A 15,425-nucleotide genomic window follows, 5' to 3' on the forward strand; every position below is an offset into this window, starting at 1 on the left:
AACCATACAACAGAATATTTCTTAACAACTGAAAGAATCTGATTAGCATGACTAAACTTGAGAAAGAACAATTGACATTTTGATATTTCCTTAGCTCAAGTGGACTAGTTACATTTTTACTAACTTCAAATACTTTATGATCAAGCCCTGTGCGTGTGGTATGAGGGTAATCTTAGATGAAAACATCAGGAAAACTCAATTCTTTCATTCACTAACTGAAGCTCCCCTTTTTCCACAGACAGTTGACTATTATTCTAAAATTATCTCTGCCTTCTATTTCACTCTTCTCCCCATTGTTAAATTCTGTGGCTCCATCCCAATCTATACTTTTTTTAATTACTAAGACATTAGATGCCATCAATTAGTAATATACTGGTTTTTAAAAAATGGTTCTTTTCCAAACTGTCATAAAATCAAGAGAGAGAAATGTGTACAATTTGCATTTATCCCTGTCCCTGACTTTTTTTTTTTTTTTTTTTTGACAGAATCTCACTCTGTCACCCAGGCTGGGGTGCAGTGGCTTGATCTTGGCTCACTGCAACCTCTGTCTCCCAGGTTCAAGCAATTCTCATGCCTTAGCCCCCCAAGTAGCTGGCTTTATAGGCACACGCCACCACGCCCAGCTAATTTTTTTGTATTTTTAGTAGAGACAGGGTTTCGCCATGTTGCCCAGGCTGGTCTCGAACTCCCTAGCTCAGGCAATCTACCAACCTCGGCCTCCCAAAGTGCTAGAATTACAGGCATGAGCCACCGTGCCCAGCCTTTGTCCATAACGTTTACAATCTGGGTTACTTTGCTTTCTCAAAGTGAAATTATCGATTATGTCTATCTTTTTAAAAATTTAGTATTGCTTCAAGTTTTGTTTATGAAAAGAAAGAGCTTACATCTATATAAAGTGTAGGATTTATAATATCCATTGCTGCATAAATTAATATATTTACAGCTGAGTCTAAAACCATATACAAATAGAACTGGAAGTATCTGAAAGGGGGCCATATGCCTAATATCACATTTCTAAATGCTTCCTTTTTATAGAAAATAAACTCTAAATTATTGAGGAAGGAAAGCTAATTCATCATAATGGAGGTTTAAACATAAAAGGAAAAGAAGAAAGAAAATAACATATGCTTGGATCTCAAAATCCTGTTACATCATGACACCCAAAATTGGAAGGAAGATAGAAAACACATCTTGAAAGCCTATTTCGCAGGCTTGGCTCCACCTCACAAAATCCCTGTGCCATTTTCTTAACAAACTTCTTTACATGTAGCAGTTGGATCTAATGAGAGGCTAAATCTTGCCTTTGTGTTAGAAATTGATTTATTTTTTTCCCTCATTCTGAGTTCTCCTGTAGCCAGCCCCAGCACTCAAGAGCCTGCTTCATTGTTCATCATTAGTATTTATCACTTTTACAGACTGCCACAGGGTGCTCAGAAATTTACCACGCTCTTCAAAAGAAAACACAAAATCCCTGCTCTTAGCAGGGGACCAGCCCATTAAAAGCATTGGCAGAATCTAAGAAAAGAAAGCTACAGTCGTGATAAAACAATGCATCCGGTAGGAGGGCCACTTAGGCTACCTCTGAGAGGTGGATTCTGAGGGGAGATGGAAAAATGTGTGGCTGAGAACACTTGCTCCCTCTTCATCTGACCGCCCTTGCGATGCCTTTAGGTCAGCGGCTACCTCAGAGCAGGAGCAGGTGGCAAGCCCAACATGGAACAAGCCAGGTATTCAAGTCACATCCTAGGAGGGTCGAAAAGTGCAATTCCTCCTCAGTGGACAAATCTCGTCCACCTGCGATCTGTGTGACAGTATTCAGGGGGAGGAGAACATTTGGCAAAGGAAGAAAAAAAATCTAATCCCATTACCTTTGATGAGTGCTCAGAGGAAACTCCTATAAAAACTGAAGATTAAAATGTTGCATAGTGATGGCATATACCCATGCCCTCACACAGACCTCATTTCCTCTTTCATGTTACCCGATAAATGCAGTTTTCTCCTAAAGTGTATTTTTTTAATAAATAAAATCAGTGAGATCCTAAGATAGGTGTATTATCCTGAGTAGGAAAGTGATGTGTTTGCTTTCATTTCCTCCTGGTGTCATCATCCTTTGCCATCAGCAATGCTACCAAGATTGGAACACTGATTTTAATATTTCATACTTTAATTGACTATAGTTCTCCTGTATACCTACCCAGTTTGCAATTTCAGGTGACAGTATATTTTCAGCTTAACTTATGTTAATTCTTATCTTGGACTCTGTGGAATCGTATGACAACAGGTTTATGGCTAATATTAATCACTTCTCATTTTTGGCAGGTTGCTATAATTATTAAATAGGTATATAAGGTCAAGTTAAATATAGTCAACATCATCTTTATATTTGTTTTATAACAACTGTGCCTCCTACGTAGCAGACACACAATAAATAGTTGATAAAAGAATGATGGCGATGGCGGGGAGGCACTACATAATTGGAAGGGAGAAGGGAGAGAAAAATCTTCCTATGCTATTATTGGAAACTTTCCAACCCTGTTTATGTTTCCATTAAATTAATTTTAATCATCAAATAATGAAACTCATGTGGGATGCCCTTATATATGCAATGACTGTTACTGGTTACAGAAGAGCTATAGCTTTTATGTTAGAAAGGAGGATATTTTCTTTTTTTCTCTTTTTTTTTTTTTTTTTTCTTTGAGACGGAGCCTTGCTCTGTTGCCACACTGGAGTGCAATGACGTGATCTTGGCTCACTGCAACTTCCACTTCCCAGATTCAAGTGATTCTCTTGCCTCAGCCTCCCAAGTAGCTGGGACTACAGGCGCACGCCACCATGCCCAGCTAATTTTTTGTGTTTTTAGTAGAGACGGGGTTTCACCGTGTTACCCAGGATGGTCTCAATCTCCTGACCTCATGATCTGCCCCCTCAGCCTCCCAAAGTGCTGGGATTACAGGCGTGAGCCACCACGCCTGGCCAGAAAGGAGGATATTTTCTATGAAGCACTCATTCTATAAAAACTTGCCATTCTTACATAATGTAAATGGTAAATATGGCATTAGTGTTCTGCTTCTTTCTCCAAAGGGTATTTTTTTAAAGAACCCACAAATGTCATCTCATCTATTTTTAAGTATAGGGCTGCTGGATAAACAGCTAAGTCATCTAAACCCAATGGGAAAATTCAAAGTTTAAATAAGCTATTTTATCTCATTGAAAATAAGTGGTACAGACTGACACAGACCATATGGGTTTTTGCATACAGTTACATGTAAATTTTCTTAACTTTGAATATAAAATTCTAGTTGAAGCTGAAGAAATGGAAAAGCAAAATATAACCTGTAATGATGATTCTTTGAAGATTCTAATTTCTGATTCTCTGGTCCAGGTTTCATCAATTTCCAGTCAAAGCCTGTTCCTTAGGTCATCTGTGTACATAATGGAGTTGTATCTTTAGGTTGAGATAATGTAAAGACAACACAAATTCTAAAACGCGGATCTCCAGTGGTCGTAAGTTTGGGGTTCTTTCACAGAATTCATTTTTTAATAAAAGTTACATATGCTAATTGTGAAAAAAATTCAAATAGTACAGATTGATACAGGCTTAAAAGTAAAAGCCCCCTCCCCCACCATGTTCCAGTCTTATTTACCAAACGCAGCCATCACTGTTACCATTTTAACATTCTCCTTCTGCTATTTTCTACATATAGTCAAACATACAAATATGTATATGTGTACGTACACATTCACCTATGTACATATATTTGATTATATGGGGTGTTCATTCATTTGGCAAATGTTTAATGCTCATCTACTGTGTGCCAAGCTCACTTCCAGAGACCAGGAACACAGGATTGAATCAAATCAAAATTCTTTCTTTAATGAAGCTACTTTCTACTATATTAACATCACATATTAAAGAACTAGTATATTAGCAATACATATTAAGGAACAGTATTCACTACCACGCATTTTACTTTTACAACCAGGGCTATGATTAATCATCTATTACATAAATCTTTTTTTTTTTTTTTTTTTTTTTGAGACAGAGTCTTGCTCCATCGCCCAGGCTGGAGTGCAGTGGCATGATCTCGGCTCACTGCAAGCTCCGCCTCCTGGGTTCACGCCATTCTCCTGCCTCAGCCTCCTGAGTAGCTGGGACTACAGGTGCCCGCCACCACGCCCGGCTAATTTTTTGTATTTTTAGTAGAGACGGAGTTTCACTGTGTTAGCCAGGATAGTCTGGATCTCCTGACCTTGTATCCACCCGCCTCAGCCTCCCAAAGTGCTGGGATCACAGGTGTGAGCCACCACACCCGGCCCATAAATCTTTATACCAATTTATGAGTTGGATAAATTGCAGAAATTATTTGTATATAGTCAGTCTTTAGGTCAATGTTTTCTTTGTGTTATCAACTTCTTTAGAAATGGATTCTGAGTTTTTCATTGCTAATCAAATTAATGCAACAATAGAATTTTTACACTGTGGTACTTAATCTTTTGTAAACCAACACCTTCAAGTATCTTAATAAAGATATCAAAATTTTATCATTCAGATAAATTTATCATTCAGACAAATCATTGTATCCTTGTAGATTCATCTATGAGAATGCTCCAAAAGGAAATCAGTTCAGAAGTCGTAGTTTCCCTCTATTTTCACTGATCACACGTGCTAGAAATCTCTGATTTAAATATTTCATGATACCTGAATGCCTCCCAAACAAAATAGTTATCTTTTTGTTTGTTTCTGTGTAACAGAAGAGAAAAATAAAAGCTGTTTAGTAAATCAAAACAAAACAGTCCAGGTGTAGTGGCTCACACCTGTAATCCCAGCACTTTGGGAGGCTGAGGCGGGCAGATCACTTGAGGTCAGGAGTTTGAGACAAGCCTGGGCAACATGGCAAAACCCCATCTCTACCAAAAATACAAAAATTAACTGGGCGTGGTGGCATGTGCCTGTGGTTCTAGCTACTCAGGAGGCTAAAGTGGAAGGATTGCTTGAGCCTGAAAGATGGAGGCTGCAGTGAGCTGTGATTGCGCCACTGCAATCTCCAGCCTGGGGAGAAAGTGAGACCCTGTCGAAAAAAAAAAGAAGGAAGGAAGGAAGGAATCTTTTAACTCACAGAAAATTAAAGAAAAAAGAAAATTACGCCACCAATGTAATTGGGCACAACAAAAGCTACTGTTATTTATGACATTCTCCTTTAGAAAGCTATTTGAGCTTCTCTTACTTCTATGCCTCATGTATTTATTACAACGAAACCAGGTTAAAATTTACATCCAGGAGCAGCCTCAAATGGAAGGAGAGAAGTTGACAGACAAGTGGGTGTGCAAGGGAGAAAGGTGCTCTCACTCCTCTGCCTCAGTGATGGGGGGGCACCTAAGCTGCCTACCATTTTCCACCCCTGCATCCCCCACAAGGGCCTTCTTGCACATACTTTGTATTTTCTGTTTCAGACTTCTTCCAGTAATATTGAGAGCATATGGCTGGTCTGGGCAGAAACTAGGAAGCCACATAAATCATTTTTCCTGACTTAGAATTATGTTCCCTCCTGGGAAAAAAAAAGAAGGTTCTCTGTGGCCGTTCCAACACAAAACATTTTTTTTTCTGGATGTTTATCTAAATCTACTGTAAGGAAAAATAACATGGTTCCTTTGTCAAGTGAGATATCAAAAATGAGGCTTAATTTAATGTTTTTCTATTGATTCAGAATTTTTTAGTCTAAACAAATAATTACTAACTGGAGTAGGTGGCTAAGTGCCTACTCGTGTAGCTGTAGTGGGTCATTTGAATTGCAGAAAGCCAGCATTTTTACTAGGAGGAAGCATGAGTATCTGAACCATCTCACCCATCAGGTCAGCTTGACTCATCACCAAAAAGGTAAAGAAAGAAAATACCAAAGAAAGCCTTTCTCAAATGAAATATATCTGCATTGTTACTGTCCATGGGTAGTTCACAGTTTTTGTAACAGGAAAAACATCATCACTGAATATGAAGTGTGCTTGTGCGTTCATGTGTGTGTGACAGAGAGAGGATACTAAAGACTGAATTCCAGTCAATGTCGGGAGACAGAAGGAATAATGGAGTGTGCATGCATGGGTTCTGGTTATTTCTATATGAAAAGGTAATTATTTATTATCTTGACGAAGCATTCTTCTCTCATTACAGTTTTTACCATCAAAAGGTTGGCATGATCTAGGTTCTCCGTGTAAAATACAAGATGTGACCCAAACCTATTTGTATAGATCAGTGTCACTTACATGTCTCTATTACCACCTTTCATTTGCACTGATAACTTGAATGAAACATATCCTGGCACAGGCTTGACACAAAATATGAAGTTTCCAAAGACTGAGTCCCTCCTATACACAGTAGCCATTCCTTCATGTTTGTCTTCTACATATTGATATAGGGAGATCGAAACAGTTTCACAGAAATTGTGGAAAGGTATTCATGAAGAGTTCAGTGGTGAGATAAATAGTTGCAGCGTGATGAATGGGGAAAGTGCACTGGCCCAAAAGAGATCTGAATTCTAACCCAGTTCTGCCACTTATTAGCCATATAAGCTGTAATTTACATTCTGGGTATCAGTTTCTTTGTTTGTATGTGAAGAAGCTGACATTTCCCAAAGGATGATTTGAATAGATATTAATGTGAAGAAAAGGAGTTGAATTTGAGAAACTGAGTACTGTATTCAGAATTCTATATTGGCAGACATCCTAGAATCTTTAAGACGCTCATATGGATGGAAACTCTTTAAGAGAACAATACAATATAAAGCATCTCCCAAACCCTCTTGGAACCACATTTCACAAAACATTTCTAAGGATTTGTGATCCAACAAACCTCCATGTTCTGCACATGCATCCCAAAACTTAGAGTATAAAAAAAAAAAAAAAAAAAAGGATTGGTGATCCATAAAACGTGCTTTGGAATACACAGGGTGAGATGACAGTCTTCAGATTCTGTTTGACTGGTCCTGCCATGGTCTGGTGACGGGGCTCTCTGGGCCTAGTAGAGTTCAGTTGACCCTGCTGGAGGTTGTGGCCGTGCTTCCCCAAATATCTCCAGAGCAACATCCAACTGCAGCTCCTTCGATGCCAACAGAGCCTCTCTTCTGGATACTGGTCATTCATGCCCCCTCCACACACATGCACCAGCAACTTCGTGCATGGAGGTGTGTTCCTCCACGATCCCTGTTTGCCCACATCCATTGCCAGGTTTCTTCCCTGCCCTTGGTAGAGGAAAATCTGGGATGAAAGGTACCCATACTTTATTTCTCAGTTGAATAAAATAGGTACAACCTGAGTGATGTAATTAGAGATTTCATGAGCACTTTTACTTTATTGTTTGTTGTTTTCTTTTATATTCTGCTTAGAACTAGAATTATAGGAATGAATAATGGTCTCTGCCAGACAAATGACATCATCCCTCCTCTCAAGTTGCTTACAGATTGGTGGGTGAGACATCTATAAACAAATGGTTTTAAAACAATGTGATCAGTGTTACATTAGTAGTATGTGCAAGTTGCTACAGTAAATCTTGATTTTTTTAAGGTTAGCTCTATATTTGTTTTATCAAGGCAGGGCATTATGGAATTCTTTGACTTTCAGAATATAAAGGGCTTAAATAAAAGATGAGTCTATAAATTTCCTGTTTATTTATTTATTTTTGAGACGGAGTCTTGCCCTGTTTCCCAGGATGGAGTGCAATGGCAAGATCTCGGCTCACTGCAACCTCTGCCTCCCGGGTTCAAGGGATTCTTCTGCCCCCAGCCTCCCGAGTAGCTGGGATTGCAGGCATGCACCACCACACCCGGCTAATTTTTTGTATCTTTAATAGGGATGGGGTTTCACCATGTTAGCCAGGCTGGTCTTGAACTCCTGACATCGTGATCAGCCCGCCTCAGCCTCCCAAAGTGCTGGGATTTCAGGCGTGAGCCACCGCGCCTGGCCAATTTCCTGTTTATTTACCATGGTGGGATGTTTCAGGTGACTGTAGATTTTCCTGTTCATTTGTCAACAAGAAATAAAAATTCCATGAATGACTCTTTTGCCCTTAAAGAACACTGTCAATGAAATTGACATGCCAGGCATCTTACCAGGTGCTGGTACAGAGCCAGTAAGAGGCTCACTTTGCTTACATGGCGTTTGTGGGTCTCCTGAGCAACCAGTGAGGAGATAGTCTTTACACTCATGTCTTTGACCCAAACCATAGTTCCTCAGAAAATGAACAGAGCACATGCAGCTCACAACTGAAGAGAATCTGAATATCAATAAGCACTGCAGTGGCCCTGTCTGCCCATCAAGTCTCCCTCCCACTGCCTCAGAAGCTGCCACCCGAATTCCTGTCTATATGGTTAGTTCTGTGCAGCCACCTGCTGAGTTTAGAGTACCCAGTGCCCAATCAAACCCTAATCTAGGTGTTGCAGTGAAGTAATTTTATACACATGGTTAAAATCTGTAATTAGTTGACTTTACGTAAAGAAGACTACCCTCCATAATGTGGATGGGCCTCAACCAATCAGTTGAAAGGCCTTATGACCAAAAACTGAGGTTTTATTGACAAGATTCTGTCTCAAGACTGCAGAATCAACTCCGGCCTGAGTTTCCAGCCTGCCAGACCACCCTGTGGATTTCAGACTTGTTACTCACCACAGTCATCCCAGCCAATTCCCTAAAATAAATCTTTTTTTTTTTCCTTTTCTCTTCTGAGAACACTGACTGATCCACAGTCCCCTATACACAGGCCTCTAGAGATTCCCCCAAGTGCACTAACCTTCCCCACCCTCCACCCCCTCCCACCCCCAAGCTCAGAGAGTCTTGGATCTATTGCACAATCCATTAAGGGTCAGCTCTATCATGAATGAAACAAGCTTTAAGGGTTTGCACCACGTGGGAACTTAACCATCATTTAAACATGATTACTATATGAAAAAGCAATCTACAAATACACTTTGAATGAGTTGGCATGTCATGTGTTACTTTATATCATCTCTATCTTTATAATCAGTCTCTGAAGTAGGTATTGCTATCCTCACTTTATGTTTGAAAACCTGAAGTTAAAAGATGTTCAGGTAATTAGGCCAAAATCACATGTCTGGTCTAAGTAGAGTCAGATTTGAACTCAGGTTGACCTGATGTACTGTATTCATTGCACCATCCTCCTTCCTTATAAGTGAAAAACTACCTAAGTAAGAATTACATGGTGGAAAAATATTTTATTTTCTTCTGTGCCACTTTTATAAGCATTCTCTATAGAGAAGGATTTAAACATTAGCTAACATTTATTGAGGACTTACCAAGTACCTGGCTCTTGTTTTAAAGATTCTTTAAATGAAATGTCTGGGTTAAATTATATATCGTTTCTGTAGTTGGGCATTTCAAAATTCTAAGACATTGTTAGTACTAATGATTTTCCCAGCTCCATTGACTTTGGGTCATAGATATTTAATGAAAGATTTCTACTCCCATTTTTAAATAATAAATATTTCATATTGATATTGAATACCATATAAATTATAAGAAAAAGATGGGATTGTTCTTGAAAGTTTTTTTTTAAGGTTTTGTTTCGTCTTTTTGTCCTTTTTTTTTTTTTTAGATAGAGTCTCACTCTGCCACCCAGGCTGGAGTGCAGTGGCATGATCACAACTCACTGGATCCTTCAACTCCTAGGCTCAGGAGATCCTCTCACCTCAGCCTCCCAAGTAGCTAGGACTACAGGCACATGCCTCCACACCCAGCTAATATTTAAATAGTTTGTTGAAATGAGGTCTTGCTATGTTGCCCAGACTGGTCTCAAACACCTGGGCTCAAGCAATCCTCCAGCCTCAGCCTCCCAACGTGTTGGGATTACAGGTGTGAGCCACTGTGCCTGGCCTGTCTTGTTTTTAAAAACGTTTTGAACACCACTTCCCCTGGCCCCCAGAGGCTGGTGTACAAGAACATGAAAAAGCATTCAAACATCAGGCTTCCTGCCCTAACTTTGCACATGTGATAAACCAGATGATGGACTCACTTCATCTGGGCTGTCATCTCCAACCCTAGCCAGTGTTTTCTGACTCTTGGCTACACAGGGACCTCTTTAAAAAGACATGCAGGTCTGTTTATTCTGAAGACACAGAGCTTTTAAGAAATATTCTTCTACACAACTACAATCAGTACAGAAGTACAATCAGTAAAAGTAAAGGTAACTAAAGACCAAGGAGCTCAATTCAAGAAGTATTACTTTAGGGTCTCAAAACTCTTCATTCGGCAAGCATCTATTAAGTACTTGCTTTACAGAAGTTACTTGAGGAGGAATGAAGATGAATAACAGTGTCTCTCTGATTAATAATGAATGTGGCAGAGCACTGCGGCAGACACTCTAACAGTAGTGCTTTTCTAAGCAATGGTAGCAACCAATTAGTGGTAGTGAAATCAATTTAATGGGTCACAAACACCATTATTTTTAATTAAATAGAATACAATAGAAGAGAATGAAAATAAAGACAGAGTGCATGGCATGCCAAAAGGTTAAGTATTTCTCTCTGTCTTTCACTTGTATATGTGCTTATACTGGTTTCCAAAGTAAGATGTATTTCTTTGCTGTGAGATGTAGCCAAAAGCTGTTTAAAAGCCACTGCTGTAGAGAGAGAGAGAAAAAGAGGGAAACAAAAGCCTTGCTCTCAAGAAGTTTGCATCTTGCTGGGAAGATAAAGCTATTCATGAACAGCAGAATCCTTTGTGTATGGCAACTGATGACTAAGAGATAAAATTAACGTTGCTGACTTAGTGTCCCATGGGATTAAGATCACGGGAAAAAGTCAATGTGACAGTATGTTACTCCTTTCTCTTTGAAAAACTTTCTTCACTCAGCTTCCAGGACCGACAACACACCCTTTGTTGATCCTTTTAAGCCTGCCTAGTTTGTGGTTTCTTACCTCCAAACTTCTAAGGATGGAGCAATGCTGAGTGGACATGGCTCTTGGACCATTTCTCTCTTCTACCAACACTCACTCCTCAGGGACGTTTGCAGCCAGATTGCCTGAAGCCCCAGTCTTAGATAGTCAGCTACCCTATTCAACATCTCTGCTTAGATGACCCACGGGCATTTCAAACTTCCTACATCCCAAACTGAACTCCTAATCTCCATCCCGAGTCTACTCCTTCTTTAGGCCTCATCATCTCAGCTAATGGGAATTCAGTCCTTCCAGTTGATCAGGTCAAAAACCTTGGAGTCACCCTTAACTACTGTTTCTCAGTCCACACATCCAGATCGTCGCTAACAAACCTCTTGGCCCTATCTTCTCCCTCCACCGCTGCTCTACCCTGGCTCCTCCCCTTTAGCTACAATCTAGGTTATTGCATGAGCCTCCAAGGGTCTCTGATTCTACCCTTGTTGCCCTTGAGCCATTCTCAACTTGGCAACCTGAGTGATTCTCTTGAACTAGAATGTGTCTGTATCTCATCAAAGCCTCCATTCTATTCCCGTCTCACCCCGAGTACATGCCACAGCCCTTACCACAGCCTGTAAAGCCTCCTGAAATGGACCCCCACACCCCCCAAATCACTGTCCTCACTTTCTGCCACCTCTCACTCCACTCCACTCACCTGGCCTCCCACTGTGTGCATGGCAGTCCTGCCCTTTCTTCAGGACTTTCTCATCTGTGCTTCTTTCTGCCTTGAGCACTCTGCCGCCAGACCCCAGGGCAGAGTCCCTGACTCCATTCAGTCAGTACCGAGAGGTCTCTTAACGTGGCCTGCGATGATGACACTATTAACATTGCCTATCCCACCACCCTCCTCTCCTCCACACACTCTTTCCCCCTTTCCTGCTTTGATTTTTCCATAGCACATATCATTGCCTAACATACATTTTGCTTATTTTATTAATGTCTGTCCTCTCCCTTCCCCATGAGAGCAGAGCTTTATTTTTTAATTTTAGATTCAGGGCATACATGTGCAGGCTTGTTATGTGGATAGATTGCATAACACTGAGGTTTGGGCTTCTGTTGAATTCATCATCCAAATAATGAACATAGTACCCAGTAGATAGTTTTTCAAGACTTGCCCTTCACCATCCCCTCTTTTGGAGTCCTCAATGTCTACTGTTGCCATCTTTATGTCTGTGTGTAGCCATCGTTTAGCTCCCACTTAGAAGTGAGAACAGGCAGTATTTGGTTTTCCATTTCTGCATGAATTCATTTAGGATAATGGCTTCCAGCTGCATCTGTGTTGCTGCAAAGGACATGATTTTGTTCTTTTTTATGGCTGCATAGTATTCCATAGTGTGTATGTACCACATTTTCCTTATCCAACCTACCATTGATGAGCACCTAGGTTGACTCCATGACGTTAGTATAGTTTAATAGGGCTGTGATCAACATGTGAGTGCAGGTGTATTTTTGGTAGAGTGCTTTATTTTCCTATATATACTCAGTACTATGATTGCTGGGTCAAATGGTAGTTCTATTTTTAGTTCTTTGAGGAACGGAGATTTTTTTCTCTGCCTGTGAATTGCGGTATCCCCAGTACCTAAAATAGCACCTCTTTCATGATACAGTCCTCTCTATGTATCCATCAGTTCTGCATCTGTGGATTTAACCAACCATGGGTCAAAAATATTTGGGAAAAAAATCCACAAAATTGCACAAAACAAAACTTTAATTTGCTGCACCCTGAGTACTATGTTGAATCCACACAAATGAAGTGATGTGCAGGCATTGTGTTCGGTATTATAAGGAATGTAGAGATGATTTAAAGTATATGGGAAGATAATGCATCAGTTATATGCAAATACTACACCATTTTATATCAGGAAGTTAAGCATCCATGGATTTTGGTATCCTGGAACCAGTCCCCCACAGATACTATAGGATGACTGTATATACTCAATAAATATGTGTTGAACAAGTGAGTGAATACTTTTAAAGCATTTTGATAAAGTCACAGAAGAGGTGGAACTTTTAACTCCAGCTTAACCACAAAAATCAGTTTAAAGTGAAAGAAGAGAACCCTATAATGAATACTCCAGTTGGAACATTTCCTTTCAACGGACCTTGAGCTAGCCTGGAAGCACTGATTTGGATAATAATTGAGTGTATCATACTCATCTGTACACATATTTGTGGGACATCCTCTGTTCATTATAGATATCTTGCTGCCTGTGGAAAGTAGATTGAAACGTAGCTTAAAGTACACACCCTCAAGAGGCAACTTCCCTGTATGATGATTATGAAAGTGGAATTTTGAATCACACATGTGCATGAGGACACCAAAATATTATTCAGTTATTTTCCCAATCTCAAGAACTAGATGCATGTGATTTGATGGTTTCATTGCATTAGAATGGATGGGATTCAGGAAGGAAAGATTATTTTGGCCCATTTGAATGCCGTGTGCTTTCAGGTGTTATAAATGTAGCTTGGAATAAAAAGTCCAAACAGCCCCAAGATGCAGTGGGAATCAGATGATGATGATGAAAAGCAGGAGCCTCTGAGTTGTATCTCTTCTTAAATCTATTGGGATTTTTCTTTGTTTATAAATGTCAAATATGTAAGTTAATGATTCACAAGTAAGCCTCATTTGAGAAACTTAATATTTCAAAATTGATAATAGAGAGACTAAAGGAAAATATTTGCTGAAACCTTTTTTAAAATTTTTAATTTTAAAATTAAGTATTACTACTTGAGATGATTGACTTGATATTTTATAGACTCTAGCTATACCATTTGTTAATAATAACATTATCAGATTTTGTGTCCTAAGGAAAAAATTCATATACAAGTTTGACAAGTAGTTGGGTGTGTATAGCAACAGACAGATGTGCTGAGAGGTTTATGTGATTTTAGACAATACCAAGGATTAGTGTTGATGAATGATGTTTCCACATGTGGGCTTCTATTGGCAGCAAGAGGAAGGTCACTAATCTTCTACCCACATCTCTGCTTCTGAACACCAGACACAAAATTCTAGTTTGCCTCAGGGAATTCAGTGGTTGCAACTAGGAATTATAGCAACAAACATCATAGGATATGGTGGATAGACACCAGAACACTACTAACTATAACAACAATGGAAAGCTATGATGGCTCAACTAACAATTCCAAGCCAACAGATATGCCTCCAATACGCCAGAAAATGAAGTTACATTAAAAACTAAAAAGGGGCTCTAAGTTAGCTTATCTCCTACATAGTCAGTGGAAAAAATATATTTACCATAGACATAGACCTCTATTTTTTTTTTTTTTTTTTTTTTTTTTTGAGAGGGAGTCTCATTCTGTCACCCAGGCTGGAGTGCAGTGGTACCATCTTGGCTCACTGCAACCTCCACCTCCCAGGTTCAAGCAATTCTCCTGCCTCAGCCTCCTGAGTAGCTGGGATTACAGGTGCCAGCCACCACGCCTGGCCAATTTTTGTATTTTTAGTATAGACGGGGTTTTACCATGTTGGCCAGTCTGGTCTCAAACTCCTGACCTCAGGTGATCTGCCCACCTCGGCCTCCCAAAGTGCTGGGCCAAGCATCTAACACTCAGTACTTGTTACAAGTTCCAAAATGCTATGGGATTGTATCTCTCAGCAACTTCACACTTGAATTTTAGGTTTAACAGAAAACTACTATAACAAAGTTTTGAAACTCTTATAGACAGCAGCCTGGTGTGATGAAGAGTGTAGGAATTTGAGTAAGACAAACCTGTCTTTCAATTCTGACAAGCTGTAACATTTGGTGTAAGTTATTTAATACCACTAAGTCTCAATTTTTTCATCATTGCAATGGCATTAAGATAACATAGGGTTTTTGTATTACGTGAAATTATGTTTGTGTATTAGATGTTATAAAATGGCTACCAACAAGTCCTAAGGTCACATGCATCCCTATTAATGTATTCAGTGAGAGAGGAGGTATCTTTGTCCTGGCATTGCATGCACAGTTCCAGAGATGCTTGCTGACTGAGTAAGCTTAGATCATTCACCTCTGCCCTGAGCCAAGCAATGAAGCCAGGAAGTGTGATTTGCTGATTGTCCTACCCCAATTCTTGGGCTACTCCTGAAATACATGGACCTCAAGTTGAGGAGAAAGCTTTTCCCAAAGCAAAATCAAGAGGCTTGGCTACAAAAACCGGAAGTGGAACTGGGATAGCTAAACCTATACGTATTCACTACAGTCAAAATAGTGGGTGAATAATTAATAAAATTCATTCCCCTTCCCGTCCCTACATCATACTAGAATGTTAGTATCTTGTCTCACTGTGTTGCCCAGGCTGGTCTTGAACTCCTGGATTCAAGTGATCCTCTCCCCTCAGCCTCCCAAGTAGCTGGGACTACAGGTGCAGTCTACCACGCCCAGCATCTTAGTTATTATTTCTTGATGTGATGTCACGAGAGTGTCTTATCCACAGGTAGTGCCCCTTTTGATGTCATCCAGCACCTCAGTAACATTTTCTAACAGT

At 39.8% G+C, this 15,425-nt stretch overlaps 1 protein-coding gene across 18 annotated transcripts in view; it reads left to right on the plus strand.

The window, feature by feature from the left end:
* Positions 1–15,425, plus strand: part of DLGAP1 (DLG associated protein 1) — a 977,987-nt gene that overhangs the window by 635,281 nt on the left and 327,281 nt on the right. The window lies entirely within an intron of this gene.

The sequence above is a fragment of the Pongo pygmaeus genome, chromosome 17, assembly GCF_028885625.2.
Source record: "Pongo pygmaeus isolate AG05252 chromosome 17, NHGRI_mPonPyg2-v2.0_pri, whole genome shotgun sequence".
NCBI classification, from domain to species: domain Eukaryota; kingdom Metazoa; phylum Chordata; class Mammalia; order Primates; family Hominidae; genus Pongo; species Pongo pygmaeus.